This window comes from Apis florea, unplaced genomic scaffold, assembly GCF_048593485.1.
Source record: "Apis florea isolate Af1SG1 unplaced genomic scaffold, ASM4859348v1 contig_3078_pilon, whole genome shotgun sequence".
Lineage (NCBI taxonomy): Eukaryota > Metazoa > Arthropoda > Insecta > Hymenoptera > Apidae > Apis > Apis florea.
Window position 1 is genome coordinate 1,736,996 of NW_028256702.1, and position 20,834 is coordinate 1,757,829.

The 20,834-nt window shown below is 20.8% G+C and overlaps 1 protein-coding gene and 2 long non-coding RNA genes across 4 annotated transcripts in view; 1 reads left to right on the forward strand and 2 right to left on the reverse strand.

Moving 5' to 3' along the window:
• The window catches only part of LOC100870119 (serine/threonine-protein kinase PLK1), a 45,981-nt gene that overhangs the window by 21,273 nt on the left and 3,874 nt on the right, over window positions 1–20,834 (reverse strand). The window lies entirely within an intron of this gene.
• LOC147657568 (uncharacterized) lies at window positions 12,251–13,290 on the reverse strand. Its single transcript, XR_015292160.1, has 3 exons — window positions 13,036–13,290; window positions 12,778–12,961; window positions 12,251–12,616 (listed from the first exon to the last, which is right to left on the reverse strand). It is a non-coding gene; the product is annotated as an uncharacterized LOC147657568 (long non-coding RNA).
• On the forward strand, window positions 15,880–17,643 carry LOC147657569 (uncharacterized). Its single transcript, XR_015292161.1, has 2 exons — window positions 15,880–15,992; window positions 17,130–17,643. It is a non-coding gene; the product is annotated as an uncharacterized LOC147657569 (long non-coding RNA).

Below are 20,834 nucleotides of genomic sequence, written 5' to 3' on the forward strand. Positions count from 1 at the left end.
CCGTAACTTTAAATGAATAAAAAAATAAAAAATAAGAGATATAAATAAATTATAATAGTTTGATGAGAACTGATGCAACAGTTATATGAAAATGCTTTTATTAAGAAATTTAATTTTTCTAAGAAATTTTCTGAAGATTATTCAAGAAAAAATTTTTTCTTTTTGTAAGCAGCATAATATTAAATGAAAATATATAATATAATTTATAAATAGATCTTATTTGTCAATAATTTCTTATTAAATATATAAGAAATAAAATTAATTTTTGTTAATAAAAAACTTTTGTTAATAAAAATCATTAATTTTTCAAAAGATATACATATATGAAATTATTATGCATTTAAATATTTTAATTAATTGATATGTGATATGTTACATTATTTATAATTAATTATTGTAATTATTGATACACCATTTATGTAATTTAATTGTAATACTTATTTAAAAAATGATACAGTTAAATATATTTGTATGATATCAAAATCGATTGTAAAGGCCAAAGCAAACAGAAATTTATGTAAAAAAACGTCAGTTTAAAATTTATTTATTAAGTTATAAATTTATGCAAGATCATGATTTAACAGAAAGAGAATAATTTAATTTGCTTCGTCTAATGCAAATTCAATTGCTTATGTTTATATAATTAACTTAATAAATAAATTGCCATTTTTATACACACATATAGATACGATATTAATAAGAAATATAATAAATTAATATTCTGTAGATAAAATTATACATTAATATCCACGTAAATATTACTTATAAAAGTAAAGCTTTTATAATAAAATTTTTTACCGAGTAAAAAGTATAGAAAAAAATTGTTCAGAAATAAAAGAAGAATTTTGTTTTATTTGTAACACGAATTTGACAAACACATATATTATTAAGAAACGTGGGAGGTAAATGCTAAAATAGCACGGGAACAAAGACCTAGGAACGTGAGAAACAACAAAATGGGAAATTTCTGTAACGTCTAGTCATGGTCGTCACGCGATTTAAATTATCTAACTGGTGACGTATATTTGGACCTTGTTCGTGTTTAGAAAACAAATCATTTTGTTAATTTTTTATTTGATTAATCACATTACAAAATACATGTATGTACAATACCTCATAGAAATATGTTTTTAGGAGAAATATGCGACAAGAAAATTTTTTTCATTCGAAAATTTTGATTTTAATGAAAATTTGTATGTATAAAATATAATGTTGTACATAAAACAATACTTTTTCGAAAATCTTAATATCGACTTTCAAAGCTCAATCCTTCGTGTTTTATGAAGGATTTGAATAATTTTATTTGGAAGTATTTTTAAAATTAGAATATTTTGTATATTTATAGTTTTTCTTTTCTTTTCTCAAAGTGATATATCTTTCTAAAATAATTCATTTATATGTGAAAAGAAGGGTGAAGATCATAAATTCAATCAATAAAAAAAAATGGAATTATGTTATAATTTTACATTTTAAATTAATCGATATAAATTATTTCAATAAAATAATTATAAATTAAAGCCAACTTTGGAATCAGAGAGTATAAAAATATACAAAGATTAATTTTTTCTTAAATATTAATTTATAAATATGAATTTCTCAAAATAATTTAACTATATGATATATTAACTATGATATGATATATGTGCCATTATAATTTTCAGCTACTTATAATTTCTTATCTACTTATAATTTCAACGGTATTTTTAAAATTTAAATCTATATACAAATTTAACAGTTTTATTTAAAAATACTTTTGCAAACCATGTATATAAATAAAGAAAACGAACGAAAGGAACACGTCAAAGGATAAATAAATGAAAGAACAAATCCAATCATTGCATGTTTAGCCTTTGCTTTTCTGTTCAATTTACGAATACCTATGCTCTTTTATATTTCTGCTTATCCTTTGATGTCGGCAAATCCAAACAAATGAATTGAAATTTGATTTACAAGGTACGAGTTACCATTTGAATGATCTGCAAACAACTTTTTATAGTGAGGTGTGAAAATAGGTTTTAAAAAATCTTTCATGCTTTGATGATAAAATGTTTCGTGATAATTTCCAAACCATTTAACGCTTTGAACTTTGTTTTGAGGAAATTTCAATTATTTTAGAATCACTTTTTAAGAATATTTTCATATTTACTAGATTTTACGACTTAGAATCGAAGAGAATAAATTGCAGAAATTTAGGTCATGAAAGTGTACTTTTTTTAGTTACTCTTTGATCTCGAATTACGAACGAAAGTGTCTATAAATAAGACTCGAAATACATGGTCTACTGTTCCAATTAAAATGAATAGCGTTATTTTTTTAAAGGTACGTATCCATTTGAGAGTGAAATTATTGTGAATTACACTTAAGAGTATTTCTATAGAAAATGTAGACACTGTATTGAAAGATTCGAGAAAAATGTTCGATACATGCTGATATAACCTATAAGAATAGATTGATATATTTCATCGTTAATAATAATTATCTATTATATTGCAAAAACGTGTATAGTAGAAAAAAAATAATTTCTATTGTATTGATTATTTGTCGTTCTGATTGTACGTTGATACAGAATTATTTATTATGTATTGAAAAATTGGTTATGTAAATAAATATTTTTTTCTTGAAAATTTTATATTGGAGTTTATATAATTATATTATGTATTATAATATAAATGTTGAGTGAATATTTTAAAGTTTGTTTATTAAACTACCTATTGCAATAATATTTCTTTTATAAATGATTTAAGAATGTGAAGTTAAAGTGAATATTATATATATGGTTAATATTTAAGGTTACTTGACTCGTAATTTTATTTTTTATTTTTTATTCAAGTTTTTGTTATTTCTATAAAGATTTAAATTATTATTTTATTGCCAAGAAAATAATTTTTATGTTATATATAATTAGTTAAGAAATCTTTATTTTATTATTAAAATGTGAGAAAAAGATAATATTTCATAATAACATTTCACAATTTTCTTGATATTATATTATTTTATTATTAGTAAGTTTCTAATAATTCCTTTTAATTCATTGTATCTATAGCCAACTTCGATCATAGACTAACTCTATGAAAGATATTAGAAAAATATTATAAATTCAATTATTATTACATTAGATAATTTTTAATTATTTAATAAATTAGTTGAATATACAAAATGTTTCATTTATCTTATTCACTTTAATATTTTCGATGTCTTAGATACAATATCTAATATATCTTAGATACAAAAAAATATATGAGAAAAAAATTGGTTTGGTTTATCACAATGAATATTACGATTCATGTCTCTTTCTTCAAAACCATTTTTTCTTTTTTAATTTTTAAAATCATCACCTTTTTTTCAATAATATGAGTATATTTTCATCATCATATTGTTATAATTGATAAAAAATATATTTCAAAAATAAAAATGTTGTTCTTGAAATGTTCTTAAATAAAATTCATGATAATTTGAATTAAAAATATTAACTGTTTTTAATTTTAATATTGTTTTCTGATGAATCAACAATTCATAGAATTGTGGAGAAGTTAACAGATACAACATGTATTATTGCTTTGCCAAAAATCCCATATATGTTCAATTAAATATGTTATAATCATTTTTATTAAGATCAAAAATTGAAAAACTGGTCTGGTCGGACTATTTGTTCTCTGTTCTTCTAATAATATGATTATAACAGTTTCATATTTTGAGACTGAGAATCGGTTGAAAAGCAATGAAAAGACAAACATGGCGTAGATTGATAAATGATAACGACAATGGAAGAAATAACAGAGAACAGGCAGAAATTTATTTCCGATAGACTCTAAAGTTCTATTCTTCTATCATATAATAAATTCTCAACGAAGTTTTCTATCTAAAATAAAAATTTCAAAAGTAGGTACACACTTGAGAATAATCTTGGAGAGAGTAATCATCGAAAGAAAATGGACACATGGCTCGAGGGTGTAAATAGATATAGGAGTAAAATTCTCGAGAATTTCTCTTGATTTTTCACAAATAGAAATTACGTTAAGAGTGACTGTTCGAGAGTAATTTTCACTCTCAATGCAGTATCTTGCGAAAAGTAACTCTTAAAAATAATTGAGATTTTTCAAAATTTCAAATGCATTCCCTAACAGTATATAATGTACTTATATAGTATATATATATATATATATAATGTACTTATATAATATATCTATATAGTATATCTAAATATACTTTTAAAAGTAACATATTTGATTTATTTTTCGTTTGCAGTGTAGATATATATATAAAACAGAATTTTTTAAAAAATAGAATTATTTTCGAAAAGATATCTCAAATATCACAATATATTTATAACGAAAAGAAGTATATGAAAATATTATTGAAACATATATGAAAAAAAATGGTATTTCTTTTATTGCACAAAAATTTTTCCATTTTTCATTACTATAAAATATTTTCAAATCAAATCATGATTCTTTTGAGTCCTTGAAAGTCCTGATATTTTTGAAAGTCAATTCAAGATTATAATAATAATGATTATAGCAATTTTGATTATAATTTTAATTAGTTTAAAAGATTCATATTAAATATTTCAAAGATGATTGTTTAACTTTTATTCTATTTTTTTTTTTTTTGAAAATTGATATTAAGATTAAAAAGTATTATTAAAATTGATTAAATTTAAAGTTGGTCAATTTTTTAAATTTTAAAAATAAAATATTTTTAAATTTGAAATATCTCTAATATTTTTATTAGTGTATCATATATAAATTTTTATTAAAAATTATAAATATATATATTTATTAAAACATATTATATATTGTAAATATTAATATTTATGATGAAAATTTTATTTATGGTTCTTTTTTTTATAGAATTTTTATCAACATATTTTTTATATTTTTTTTTTGAAAATAAGTTTGTTTAAATATATTGCTTAAAACACGATATACTTTTAATTGTATTTAAGAATAAGAATGAAAAATATGTTCCAATAAATTCAGAATTATATCTAAATCAAAATATAATAATTTTTTTAACAATACAGAATTTTAAAGAATTCAATTATGCACAAAAAGATTTTTATTAATATTATTTAACTACATACATTTGTTTAAATAAAAAGTTCATGGTTACATTACCGATTATCGCGGTTATCATTCAATGATATCAAAAATACGAAATTTTCAGATAAAATGGATAGAAAATTTAAAGAACGAGATTGAAAGTATAAAATTTGATATGCAAAAATATTGATATAAATATATTTTAAATTATTTTAAATTATAATCAAAGTTTATTTTTCAAGTTAAAATTTATATTACTTTTTGCATTAAAAGAAGAGAACTTGATAGAAATTATATTATATCACTTATTATGAAATTAAAAAATAATCTTTAATGGATATTTTTATCAATTTTTGTATTTTAATCTTTATCACCATTTCTTATTTTTTACCTATTTCATTTGAATAGACAGAAAAATACAAACGAAAATATAAAAGATGCATATTGATCCTATAAAAAATCAAAATTTTTCATTAGAACTGTATTCAAAAAATTAAAACATTTATGATTGGTACAATTCTAGCACATTTATTTTTAAGCAAGCACAACAGTTATCTAAAAATATATTCAGTATACGTCACTATAGAATTACATTATCAAAAAAGAAATATTGCAGTTCGTTCCCATTTAGTGAAATGGACCATCATAAATTCTAAAACAAATTGTAGCGTCGCGTATTTCCACAATACGTTCAACAGCTGCTGAGAAACGGATGCTATATCTGCGAAGAAAAAGATAAATATTGATATATTCTCGAAAAGAATGTATTTTCCAAGTTTCATGTCCCACCCATTATATTTGAAAAATTATGTTTATTTTATCTTTATATTATATACAAAATATGGAAAAAGTGTAAAAAAAAGAAAAAAATTAAATGCACGATATTCGATAATTATTAAGAAATTTATTTTTTTTAAACGATCATTTAAAAATATTGCATTGAAAGTATTGCAATAAAAGTTCTCGAATCGTTACAGATAAAAAAAAAAAAAATTAGAGATCACCTTTTCTAAATATAGATAGCATATATATAGTATAATTCTAGGTCAAGTGTCAATTGTTCAATCATACCTTCGATTTGAAAGAGGTTTATTATATTGCTACAACCTCAAATAATGTAAATGATAAAGCACATACGAAGCATAAGACTTACTTCATCTGAAATTGATCCAAACCGATGTAGACATTAATCATCTAGTTTAGGCATACAATTTCTTGATTTAAATTGCATTTAATAATTTTATAAGGAAGAAGTAGATTAATTAAAATAAATTAATAAGAAAATTATTTTAAATCGAAAAAACATTTTTTTAGTTTATTGAAAGATCAATTCATAATAAAATCATAATAAAATCGAAATTGTGTTTACAGTGAATATTAATAGAAAAATTTATTTTCATTATTATATATTCATACTAATATAATGATCTTTTTTTTAAAATATATCTTTTATTAGTTACAGTCAAATATAAAAGTAAATGATGTAATATATTTAAAATATAAAAATATCAATGCTTTTTTTTATAACCTATAAAAGTTGTATTATCATTATTTTAATATCAATTATTCTTTAATTTTAACTTTTATTACAATAAAATATACAGATGAATTATCTGAAAATCATCTAAAAATCAGTGGTGTAAATTCAAATAATAGAAAATGGAATTGTGTTATCCTATGATATTTATTATTTTAAATAATCTGATACATATTGTTTTAACGTATCAGATATAATTTAAAGCCAATAATACTATAATAATATGTAATAAAATATAAAAGTTATTTCTTTTTAATATAATCAATTTAATATAAATTTCTTAAAATCTTTTACCATATATTTATTTATTATAATTATCATTCAGTAAAATAACACATAATAAAAATTTATATTTATTTTGTAAAAATTTGTATTAAAATATCAAATAGAAGCAATCAAAATAATATTATGAAATATTTGACAGCATTATTCTTTCTCAATTTGTAAAAGAATGAAAAGAAATCCATTATTTTTATATATAATTCAAATTATAAATTATATTAAAAGTGGATTTGAAAAATTAATCATATAACTTTCTTGTTCATTCAAGAATCATTTTTTCATCCAGTAATCTTCTTTCAAGTCTACTTTTAAAAAAATTTACAGACTTTGAATTATAAAAATAATTTCTTTCCGATTTCTCTGATTTATTCAATTGTTTATGAAAATAATTATATTGTTATATATAAATATATATACATATATACACAATGAATTATATCCACATAAAGTTAAATCTATATCAATTATCAATTGTTTTATTATAAATTAAAGGAAATAAAAATTTTACTTATAATACTTTATTGTTTAATGAAATGATTTAAATGATCTAAAGTGTTGATTTTCTGATGTAATATATTTTTCTTCACAATTATAAATGAGAAATAGCAAGCCTCTTAGATTTTTTAGGAAAACAATATGTGACACGTTATGACAATTACATAATTAATCTTTTCAAGATCAATTTTTTTTTAAAGGTGATGAAAGATTTTACTAGCAATTATAAATTATAGAAGTATATTTTTTTCTGATGTTTTTGTAAAGAAAATTTTGTAAATAAGATTAAGAAATGTATTAAAATATGACATTTATGGAAAAAAAGTATATTTATTATTTAATTATTTAATAAACAATAAAATTATATTGTGCATGTGCAAAAAGTTAATAAGTTTTTACCTTTAGAATATTCATTCATAATACATATGTAATATCGACTCTTTTGAAATTATATGAAGTGTATAAATAAGAGAAGAACCAAATATGTTACAGTTTTCACCATGAAATTAAAGATTTTAAAACAGTTTTTGATCCTGGATAATTTTTCATTTTATTATTTATTTATTTTCTTAATTAACAGTTTGTTTTTTAACGATAGCTATAAAAACATTGAAACATAAGTTGAATGAGTTCAATTTACAACTTCAGCGTTACTACAGATTAAAAATCTTTCGAGTGATATCAATCTTTTTTATTTTGAGATAAGTATGCATGATATTTCCACGTGTATCCATATCTAAATATACATTAATTAGTTTGACGGATTGCCAGACTAGTTTCTATTTACTGCTAAATAAGAAGAGCACTTTGATCACACATCCTGTCTGCTTTAGATATTAGAAATGATCTAATTTTGTATCTTCTTCACCTTTCTTTTATCTTTTCACCTTGACCTAGTTTTCACCTTGGCTTTCATTTCAAAATTATCCTTTTCCTTGTCGATATATAATTAATGCATACGTCAAATTTACCTTCTTATTAACCTTTATTTTTTTCAACAATTCATAACTTTCTAAATGTCTTTAGATTTTATTAAAATAGTACTGGTTTTTAATTTGTTAATACCTTCATATCAAAAGTAATTTTTTATCAATCTTATTACATTGACGTTAAAAATATACAATATACTTTCAGAGGTAGAAAGAATTTTATTTATATCTCAATAAATTATATTGTTTTCTGCAAAATATAAATTACGTTTAAAATATTCATTTATAAATTACATTTATTCGATATTTATTTAAATGAAATAGTTTTCTTTCTTTTTTTTCGAATAATTAATAATAAATAATCAGTAGTATAGATACATGAATATACAATACATATATACGAGACATAGAATGTAATATAAAAATTATTTTAAATAATATTTAAATAAATTCATTTTGAATAATATTATAATATTATTTGTATTCTGTCCTTAGGATAATTATTATTTTCTATTAGAAATATTTTAATTTAATGATTAGTATCAGTTTAGAAGAATTATAATTTAGTAATTTAACTCTATAATATTATTTTTTTTTTAAATTTTCTTTAAAATTTAAGTGATTAGATAATAGAGATTAAAACAATAGAGATAAAATATGAAATTGAAAAGAAAATGAATTAATGATATTTAACATGTATTGTAAAAAATACGTAAACTAGAAAAATTTCTAAAAATTTTGTTTTAACTTGATTATAAAAATAAGTGAAATCATATTCACTTATCAATTCAAATTATACTCCATTATAATATACATAATGATATACATAACTTCGAAAAGATTGAATTTATATTTGAAAATGCCAAAGATAAAGTAACTTTATTTATAAATATATACTTATTTTTATCAACATAAAAATTTTCTTAACGTATAAAAAATATTTTTTTGGCAAGATAAACAATTTTTATGCTTTCAATTTTAATAAAATATCTATATTTAATAAAAATATATATCATTAATAACAATAATTGTTGTATATCTATGTAAGAATTGTGTTTGTATATGAATATGAAACATATAATATAATACTTTTCTTGTAAAGACTTTATTATAAATATAAAAATCACAATATATAGTATTTTTTCTATTATGTCGATGTTTTTCCAATATTTTGTGAAATATATGCACATTTTATAATAGCCAAACAAACTTTAATTTCTTACTTTTTTCACAAAAAAAAGATTTTATTCCATATAATTGTCCTCTAAGCATATATAAATGTGAAAATAAAAATGAGCAGTAAAAATTTTCAAAATATGATATTAATAAATATTGTCATTGTATATGTTAAAACACTAGTAAAAGAATATCAGAATTATTGAAAGTACAATAAAATTCCATAAACTCTTCAGATAATTTCCTAAATATTAAATACATATATATAAATAATTATTTTTAATTATTGTGCAAAATATCGAATAAAATATTAATTTTTAATTTAAAATTTTCTTCAAATCTTAATCTTAATCTTTGATTTCATTCGAACAATAATTAAATTAGACATTTTGATTTATTATACATATTCTTTAAAATACATATATATATATATATTTGCACAATGGAAAAAGATTTAAATCTAATCATAATAATATAAATAACTCTGTATAAGGATATATGGTAAGATAAAATGCAAAAAGTGAATGGACGGTAGATAAAGTGATTTCTTTATAATCGAATCAATAACTAACATGCATTCCATAGAAACCGGTCGTGGAGATTTTCTCCTTGAGGTTGGTGCATATAGATGGCGATCAGCATCTAAAACCTTTACACCATCGATAGAAACGAGACTTCCTAAGCGGATGTATGAAGCCGAATTGGCTTCGTATGACACTTGTCACCCCAGAAATCGAACAAGGTTAACGAATCGCGATGGTTTTTCCTTCACGTAACATGATCTATAAATTTTACGTAACGACTTTATGACAAAAAAAATATATATATTATGATATTTAATTATCTTCAAAAATATAATAATCTCTAACAATAAAAGCCAATATTCTCGTTAATAAAATAGTAAAAGATCTTTAGATAGAATCTTTTTATGCCGTAAAAAATATAATTTGTTCGTATGCTACGAAATGATAATTAAATTCCAAAATCAAAAATGAAATAAATATTTTGAATATATATAGTACCAATGTTTATTTATGAAAAAATCTTGACAGTTACTTATCTTGTTCAATATGACATATATTTCAAAATATTTATTACATATCATTATATATTAATATAATTAATATAAATATATATATATATATTATATATTTATATAAAATATTTATAAGTATATATTATACAGTATACTATATAAAATTATTTCAATTTCATATGTAACTATTTCTTTGTATATTCAAATATTCTTTTTGGTGATACAATTTATTGTATTTTCATTCATAATAAATGTATATTGTTTATCTTCTCTTCTATTAAATACATTTCAAAATATTATTAAATAATTTATAAAATAATGATGACATCGTTTTATAATAAAATAAACTAAAATAATATTTAAATAACAACAAGAAATATTGAAATAAAATCTTTTCAAAAATACACTCGTAAACATATTGATATATAATATTAAAAATATTTTTTTTATTTTTTATTATCGTTTATAAAAAAATATTTTTTAAAAAATTTCTTAAAAATTAAAGATCATCTTCATTTCTTGAAAGATATTGCAAATGATATATTATGTTGAGATAATAAAACTTTTTTCCGTTTCATTTTTATCTAAGATAATTATATTAAGAAAACTGTATTAAGAAAAAATCAAGTTATTATGTATGAAAAAAACACAAAATAACCTAATGATTATGCGAATATTACAATATAAAACAAATATAATATGTAAAACATATAAATATCAATAAATAAAAGGATTACATATATATTAAAAAAATGATTGATAATGAATTATGTGTTTATTATGTGTTTATTATGAAACTACTGTAAATCGATTTTTGGATAAAATTGAAAAAACAAAAAATAATTTATGTATAATTTAATATATATTTTTTATATATATATTATCTATATATTTCGATCAATTGAAAATTTGTTAATGAATGATACTATATAATCGTTTATTTTGAAAATTTATTTTTCATATATTAATTCGATATTATTTTTATCATATTAAAGATTGATAAAGAATAAAATTATGAAATGTAGAAAAAAATAGTTTATATAAATAATATGTAATCTAATTTAAAAAAATATAAAGATATTTCATCAAGTAAATTAAAGTTAAAATTAAACGATAGCATCCTATTTTTTTTTTTTTTTTTTTTTTACTTTATTTAAATAGAATCATTAATTCTTATAAAAATCAGATATATAATGAACTTATTATTTAACAAATTCAACATAAAAACAAACAAATTTAATATTAAATTTCTAAAAATATAGATTCTTCATAGTATTTTTGAATTAATAGAAATGCAGATTTAATTTTAAATAATACCAGTTTCATAACAAGCAATCCTTATTATCGTTTTATATAATATATCGATATTTAGATTATAAAAACGACTTTACAAAATTCTTCTGAAAATCTATGTAATTAAAAATCTATGTGCTTCTACAATTCTAATACAAATAAAATAAATTTTAATAATAGAATTATAGAAACTAATAATAAATATCTAACAAAAATATTAAAATTTCTAGAATTGATTATTTTTTATATAAACGTTACTCTCAAATTAATTATAAAACTTTGGATAAAAAATTTTCTTTTAAAAATAATATGATTATACATAATACTTTTACAAAAATTTTATTCGATCATTTATCATCATTCAATTAAATATTTAAATATATCAAAATACTAAATTTTTAATAATATTTTCTATTTTAAATAGATATATGATTTTACATAAGAATATCACATGAAATAATTTATTTTATTACATGAATTTATTTTTAAAATACAAAGGACATATTAAACTTTTTTTAATCAAAATACATGCTCATAAAGTCATTTTTTTTTCCTCTCTTTTATTTCACATAAGATTTTTCTAAAAATTAACAAAATTGGTTTACAAGTTTAATTTTATTTCATTATATTTTTTTAACATTTACCGCATGTAAACTCTGGCATAATTGAAAAAATTTGAAAAACAGATCTTTACAACAATTTATCTATGTTGGCTTGAAATTGCAATTTTGTTTTTGTTACATGGTTATGTTATTATCAAATCAAGTTCAGTTTATTTTTTTGTATGCATTGTTGTTCATTAATCGATCATTATCAATTCTACAACCTTGAAAAAAAGACATATAAATTAATGTATATAAATTATTACTATTATTAATGATATAATTGTTATATATTCGAATTATTCATACTATTTAATGCAATTAATTTTGCAAAGTCTACCCAAAAATAGATTTTTCTCTTCATATATATTTACATCTTACTTACATTTTTCTTTTCTTTTCGAATTTTTGACCTTGTTTAAAAAATACATAAAGAAGCAGAGCATGAATGTCAGGGTGAGAGTTATCATAAATTCCATACAAACATTTCATTGGACAAGACAATAATCGAAACCTTTTGTTAAACTTCAAATGAGGAATATGTATGTATATATATGCATAACATTACACTACAATATTACATTGAAGATATTAAAAGCGTTTTTTAATTATCGATTCTAATAATCAATAAAGACATACGTACATTTCTGTAATTGGAGCAAGATATTTATATTACAACTCGACGAACTAACTTCATCAATAGAAAAATTTATCCGATCATTTTGGACGTTCTACTTGAATCCTTAAACATGCCAACATATTTTTAATCTCTTCATTAATACGTTTTATTCTTTGCAAAAATCGATATTTTTCAATCCGATTGATTATTAATTTAATCTTTATTTTAATAGAATAAAGATAGACATTGATATTATTTGAAAATTTAAAAAAAGATATTGATACCACAGAAAATTAATCAATATAAATTAATTTCGAATAAACAAATTTGGTTGCTAGGGGAAGTGATCACTATCATTTATCTTTTAACCCTTTATGTCAATATCTCAAGATATATCCAAGTACTTAGGATTGAATTTAAAATTTTTTCATCAAACAATTTTTAAATTCAATTGAATAGTTATTTGTTATTGATTCAAAGTATAAAAATTTTATTATTAAAAAATTATTGAAATTAAATCATGTTAAAAATTTTTAATACGAACACATTTTGAATAAGGATATAATAAAATGCCATAATAATATAAGTATTCTTATTCAAATTTTAATGGAGAAATGTATATACTACGTCTGTAGTTTATTTTTAAATTATATTCAATTCACATATTCAATTTGCACGAATATTGTATTGTGAATATGTGAATATGAATTTAAATGCAAGTTTAATTATTATAGAAACGATAAAAAAGTACAGGAAATAATTTTAGTGCATCAAGAAAAATAACCACATGAATTTACTTGTTGTAATTTTAGTTTTTTATAATATTTATTGAAATTTTCTAATTATGTTGTGTTCCGAATTAAAATTTGTTTAATCGAACTTTTTTCATCTATCTATCAATTATAAATAAATAGTTTATAATTCTTATAGTTATAAATAAATAGTTTCTAAAGGTTTATTTAATTTTTATAATTACAAATAAATTTATAATTCCTATAGTGAATAATTATAATATAGTGGATGTTTATAATATTTTTTTCTCAGAAAAAATTTTGGTGAAGCATTAAAATACAAAATAATTAATATATATTTAATATATATAAATTAATATATATATTTTTTTTAAATATAATTCCTTTTTCTGCTATTTTTATTTCTCCTTTTTTAGATTTTAATTTAGCGTTCTTAATCAGATTAAAACAAGTTAGTTGAAAGAACAAAGAGAAGTTATTGAGTTATTCTTACTATATAAACTTTGATGTTCACGTAAAAATAAAATATCTTTCTTTAATTTCAAAATTTAATTTCATCATTACTGCAAACTGTTATTTTCTTATTATTTGTTAATTTTATTATGTGATATTTAATATGAATGATGATGTGTATATATAATTATGTATTCTCGTTGTATTTTATATCTGCATTCCTTTCATTCGTTTAATTATTTATTATTCTTAGAAAAATAAATTTTTTGTCATTTTTCCGATTCTTATGATTTTTCAAAAAATGAAAAGATATTCTAACTTTTTCAATTCCGATTTATCTATATTTTAAACTAATTTTTTTATTTTGTGAATTGTATATTTTAATTATTGAACCATTAAATACATTTATAATGTGTATTCATTCTTATCAATTTATTTCTTGATCAATTTTGTATTTTAATATTCATTTTTTTATTTTTTTTTATCTTTTTATTGAAAATTTTTTGTGCAAATACTGATATTAAATTATATCAATCTTTCCATATGTTAATATTCATTAGAACGTGTAATGATGAAATTATTAAATAAATATTATTAATAAATAATTAATATTGATATAATTTTATTATTATTAATATTTTCTTTTTTTTTACAAATATATTTTTTAAGATAAAATTGTTTAGTAAAAGGCAAAAGTGAATTTAATGGAGATATCTCCGATGATTTTAACCTTTATATATTTTGTTAAGAAACTTCTAATTTCATTATTTCTTAAAAAACCATTAATTATTAAAAATAAGACATTTTCTAAACGAGTATTCTAATTCTGTCTGTAAAAATGAAAAGAAAATATTTATTTTCACATGTCAAAAATTCTCTCGTTCTAACTTCAGTCAGAACACAAATCCAGATATTGATATTTACAAGATCAGAAATAATGAAACAATACAAATCACTGTGATCGTTACTTCAAATTTGAATAATTTTTGAAATTCTTAATTATAATCAAATATTTATGAAATAAGTAGATTCCATTTCTGCTGCCATATTCTCTATCCTGGAATTTAATTTCTTAAATTCAAAATAGTACAGTTCAATTTATTCTAAAGATAATTCAAGTTAGATTGGAATATTTTAGGGATAATCTTTTCTGCTATGTATTTTGAAATGAATTTTTCATTCAACAATAACAAAATATTACGATGTCAAATATTACGATATCAGTGAATGTTCTTTCATATTTTATATTTAAATAATAAATAATAATTTTGTAAACAATAACGAATAATTCTTAGAGATTACTCAGAAGAATGTCTTTGATAGCATATCAAGGTCATTGGAAATGCTTTCCCTAAATATCAATGTTAGCAAAATATATTGTTTACTTAATTAATAATAAATTTAATTAATAGTAATAATTATTAAATAATACACATCATTTATTATTTTATTTGGAAATTTTACATTTATATAATTTAGTATTACAAATATTATTAATTCTATCAATTAATAATATTAATTGCTTTATATATAACGTTATAAAGTAATTTTACATGTTACATGTCAGATAATTCATTTGTTAAAATATTTTATGGTTCATTTAATTGATTAATGTTATCATACACATATTAACGTGAAACTATTTCTGATATGTTAATTGAAAACATTCACATGAAAACTCGTGCAAAGTTCATGTCAAATCATTATATAAGGTTAACAACTCATGGAACATTAATTATCAAAATTGTGTAAACATGGCTATCAAAACTCTCATTTGTAAGTTATCAAATATTTTTCAATCTTTTCTCTTCTTATTTAGATTTAATGCAAACAATAACTTCTTATATTAATATATCTTGTATTGATATTAAACACATTAAATAATATCATTACATATAAATATAAAATGTTAATATATTTATGGAGAATCACTTTTAAAAGCTGAAACAATCAAGAAAATTTGCAGATAAAAATTTTATTCGTTAAATTATAAGTAAATTAATATATTAAACGAAATGAGATATAATCAGAATAAAATAACTCTATTTTTGTTATATTACATCGTCTTGTTATTACTACTTTATCTAATGTAAATTTAAATTTATTAATAAATTTAATAAATATAATTTAATATCTTATTTTCTATTTAAAATTACAGAATGTTTTAATAAAATTTATGAAACAAATTATGAAAACAATTATGAAAAATATATTACATATAGGTTAGAAAATTTTACACTTTTTTTAAAAAGACTTAAATTCATGAAAATAAGCATAGCATTTATTCTAATTCTTTTTCTTTTACAAATTAAATTAATTATTTAACATTAATTTCTATAATCATATATAATATACGTAACTTATTTAAATGTTATTTGTTTATTTCTTTTTCATTAATTTCCATATACATCTATATTGTACATATATGTGTATATTACATATAAAAATTAAAATATTCAATATAAGACAAAAGATATCCCACATTTACTTTTATCGTTAATTATAATTTGTCATAAACAAATTTTTAATTTTAACAAACTTTTAATAAAAAAAATTAACAGATTAAATATACCTATTAATATAGAAATTATTAAAATAAATTGATTATAAATTCTTATTATAATTAAAGTTTATATTTCAAATATTTCAATAAATATTTACAATAAAATTTTCAAATCATTTATCTTTATAAATATATTAAAAATATAACATGGTACAAAATATGATTGATACCATATAAAAACAGTTTTAAGTCAAAAATGAGAAAATCTATCATCAAGATGCGCTAAAAAATTCCATCTTAATTATAAAGCAATATTTAATCGACCGCTTAATTGCATCTAGCATTATGTAAAGTATATACGATACATATATTAATGCTCTTTAATAACGCATTTTATTATCGAATAATAGTGCCCAGAGAAAGAATATTAATAACGACACTGCGACAGTTCAAGATAACATAGATAGAAAATTATAGGGAGCTTAATTGGATCACGTACATTCCTTGCTCTTTGTACAATTTGAAATAGAAAATGAATTCCCAGGGAAGCAGCATCTATGAAATTAATTTAATAGACACAAGGAACTCCTGCTTGCATAGAAATGATGAGAACTGCGTATTTTATGCATGTGAATCGTATATAGAGGGAAAAAAAAGGGAAGTACACAAGAAGGAAACAAGTAAGGAGTAACAGAGAAAGGACAGGAAGGGACCCATCTGTTGAACTTATCCTCGTGGTTACACAAAACACACGTGTACACTATGTATACATAGATAGTATACAAGCCAATCAGTGAAAGGCGTAAGGTGTCATTGACATTGTATTTGTAAGAACATGCACGTATATATAAATAGAGATATTTTGTGTACTTACATATAATAAGTGTCTGAAAAAAAATATAAATAAAAAACATTTTATACATCTGTTATGTGATATTTATGTGTGTTATGTGTAGAATTGTGTTTCATTTTTAATCTAATCGATTCAACAATTCGCAATAACCTATATGGCATTTATGGTACGAAAAAAAAAATTGAATAAATTTAAATGGATCACTTATGACCCAGTTTTATTATCTTGATAATTTATTATCAATTCAAAATAATTAATATAATATTTGATAATATTTACGAGAAAAAATTAGAGAAGATAGAATCTAATAATAATATAGGTTATTTTTGACCCAGTGACCATGCTGCGCAATCCGCAATATCTCTGAATATTAAATTTCGATAATATTAATAAATCATTCTTCTTGCATTCAACAGTGTTATTATTACTAATAAATATCTACTCAAATTGGCTTTTATTCCATTTAACATTAACGAAAAATTGTTATCATCAAGAAATTCGTAAAAAAATTTCTTAATTTTATACGAAGAAAACAAATGTACAAAAAGAAGATAGAAATTTCCATAAATTATTAAAAAAAAAAAGAACACTTGTTATATCTATATTATATATTAAACAAAAACTGTTCTGTTCACGACAGATTACTTCAATATTCAGGACAAAAGACATGGCTTTTAACAAGTGGCTTGCATACGAGCAGCCAGTTGAAAATAATCGAGATAACGACGATGCAAAGATTCAATTACGAGCGCAGAGAGGCAGAAAAAGGTGAAAATATCAGAGGTGAGATTTCGACGAGAGCATCGACGAGATGTCGAAGAGCAAAGAGATAACGGAAAGCTCGATTTCTAACATAAAATGCAATCCAGACGGTGTAACGTCCTGCAGCAACCTGGTGCGGATAATCGGGAATGACGAAACGACGACCGGTTTTCTCGAGCAGAGGATACAGTTTGAGAGTGTACATCCTCTCGGATAATCTATCTCTCTCTTTCCTCTTTCCGTTGACAAGAAGCCTCGCAAAGTCGCATCTTGCTACCGATCGATCTCACCGCAGCCAGAAGAGAGAGAATACGCTTACTTCCTACGGTCGTGTCGAGTGAATCGATACCGATCGATCCTCACCGATGCTCTTCAGATATTTTTGGAATCTCTTTACCAGATTTCGCTTGCCAAATGTCGCGAAATCACTCTGATCGCGTTACATAAATAATATTACCGCCTATATTCGGAAGCTTGGAAATTCTTTTTTCCGTAAACGTTTTCAATACTTTCGTTTTATATAGAGCAATAGAATGTTATACAAATTTTCGTGTTTACAAAGATAAGATAATTTTTAACCTTTTTGCACAATCTTAGAATGTTTGAAATATTTTATATATGTATACTACATGATACATGAGAGATTATTAATTACAGTATACGACGTTTATATTCTTTACATATTGTATTTGTATTATATTTGTAATAATTATTAAATTGGTTGTTTCTAATTAAAAAAAAACAATCTCCATAGTTAATAAAAATTTTATTTATTTAATCCATTTTTAATGGTAATAAACAAAAAAATTGTTACTTTTATTTCGTTGTAATTAATGTCAAAATAATATTTCAAGTTTATTTTTATTGCATACAGGCGATAAATTAAATAGCGTGAAATTTAATAACGCAAAAATATTCGAGCGTAACAATTTACTCTTAATAACAAGCCATTGTATTCGATTGATTTTATTACGAGTATAAACATAAATAAACAAATTTAAATAATTTCTACATTGTCCTACAAATATCTTTACGATATTTATTCATTACCATTATTTAATTTATTGCTTATTGTGCATTAAATAAATAAATTTTATATCTCTATTAACTTTAGTAAATATTTCAATATAAAAAATTATTCAATATAAAATATTCAATTTAAAAAATAATCAATTCGACGTTATTATAAAGAAATACATTATATTAATTTATCATTTCTCGATGCTTTATAGATGGAATATGTTAAAAGGTTAAATAATATTTTCTGCTTTGAATAATGGTTTCATATTCATTTGATATCTATTGTCTGGACTAAATATTTTAACAAGCTCAAATCTTACGAGATTTACTTCACAAGTGTGTTGTGCATGCTAAATGAACGTGACAATTCTATTTTAACTGCCCATTTATTAAGAGGCTTAAATTCTAACTTGCTTTAATGTTTTCTAAAGTATAAGTTCCTGAAACGTTTTCAAAGTTAATATGATAAAATTATATGTATTCTATGTAAATTATATCATAATCACCATTATGTGTAATAAATTTACAAAGGGGCATAATTTTATTATGATAAATACACTATAATCGAATCATAAATGCAATTAAAATAGGAATTTGCTGTTTTTATGTATATGTTGTAATTCTCATAGATCAAGAGAAACTGAATTTTAAATTTGAAAGTATAATATAATAAATATTTGTCTAATTATTAATTTTATTAAAAACGTCATCATAAATTTTAATTAAAGTAAAAATTTATAAACAATCCATCGGTTTTATATTATTTTGCGTTTATCGTGGATGAAATCAGGAATCAGTTTTAAGTTTTCACTTTTAAATTATATAATTCATCTAATTGTATATTGATTTAATTAACGTATTTAAAACGTACATCTAAAGATAAAAATAACAATGTGTGAAATGAATTTTCATTAACTAAAATATATTAAATTATTTAATTAAATTATCTATTTTATTTTATATAATCAGGTGAAAAAATTTTATAGATATAATAATAGAAACAGAAAATTGAATCAAACTAAGGACAAATATTAGTAACTCATTATTGATTAATCGTATTTACTATATGATATATATGATTTTTATATTTAGAGATAATTTCAAGACCAAAAACATCGATGAATTTCACAATTAAATTAATTAAATTTCTTTGATATATATCATAAAAAACCAGACAATTATCTCAAATTGATAGATATCTTCTTTTCCCACGGTTCTTTGTTTGTTACATTTCTCAGAAACAGACTCCGCTATGATGACAAAATGTTCCCCGTACGTTTCACATTAGAATTCTTGGAATGCGAAAACTAGGAGCAAGTGATTCACTTCCTATATTTTCTTCTTTTAAACATTAAGAATTCGATTAAGTTCGAAAAACGAGCCATATTGCTTACTGCTATAAATTATCGAACAAAATCAATTAGAATCACACAACTAAGTATAATGAAACATTTTCTTTAAAAATATTTTTAAAATTAAT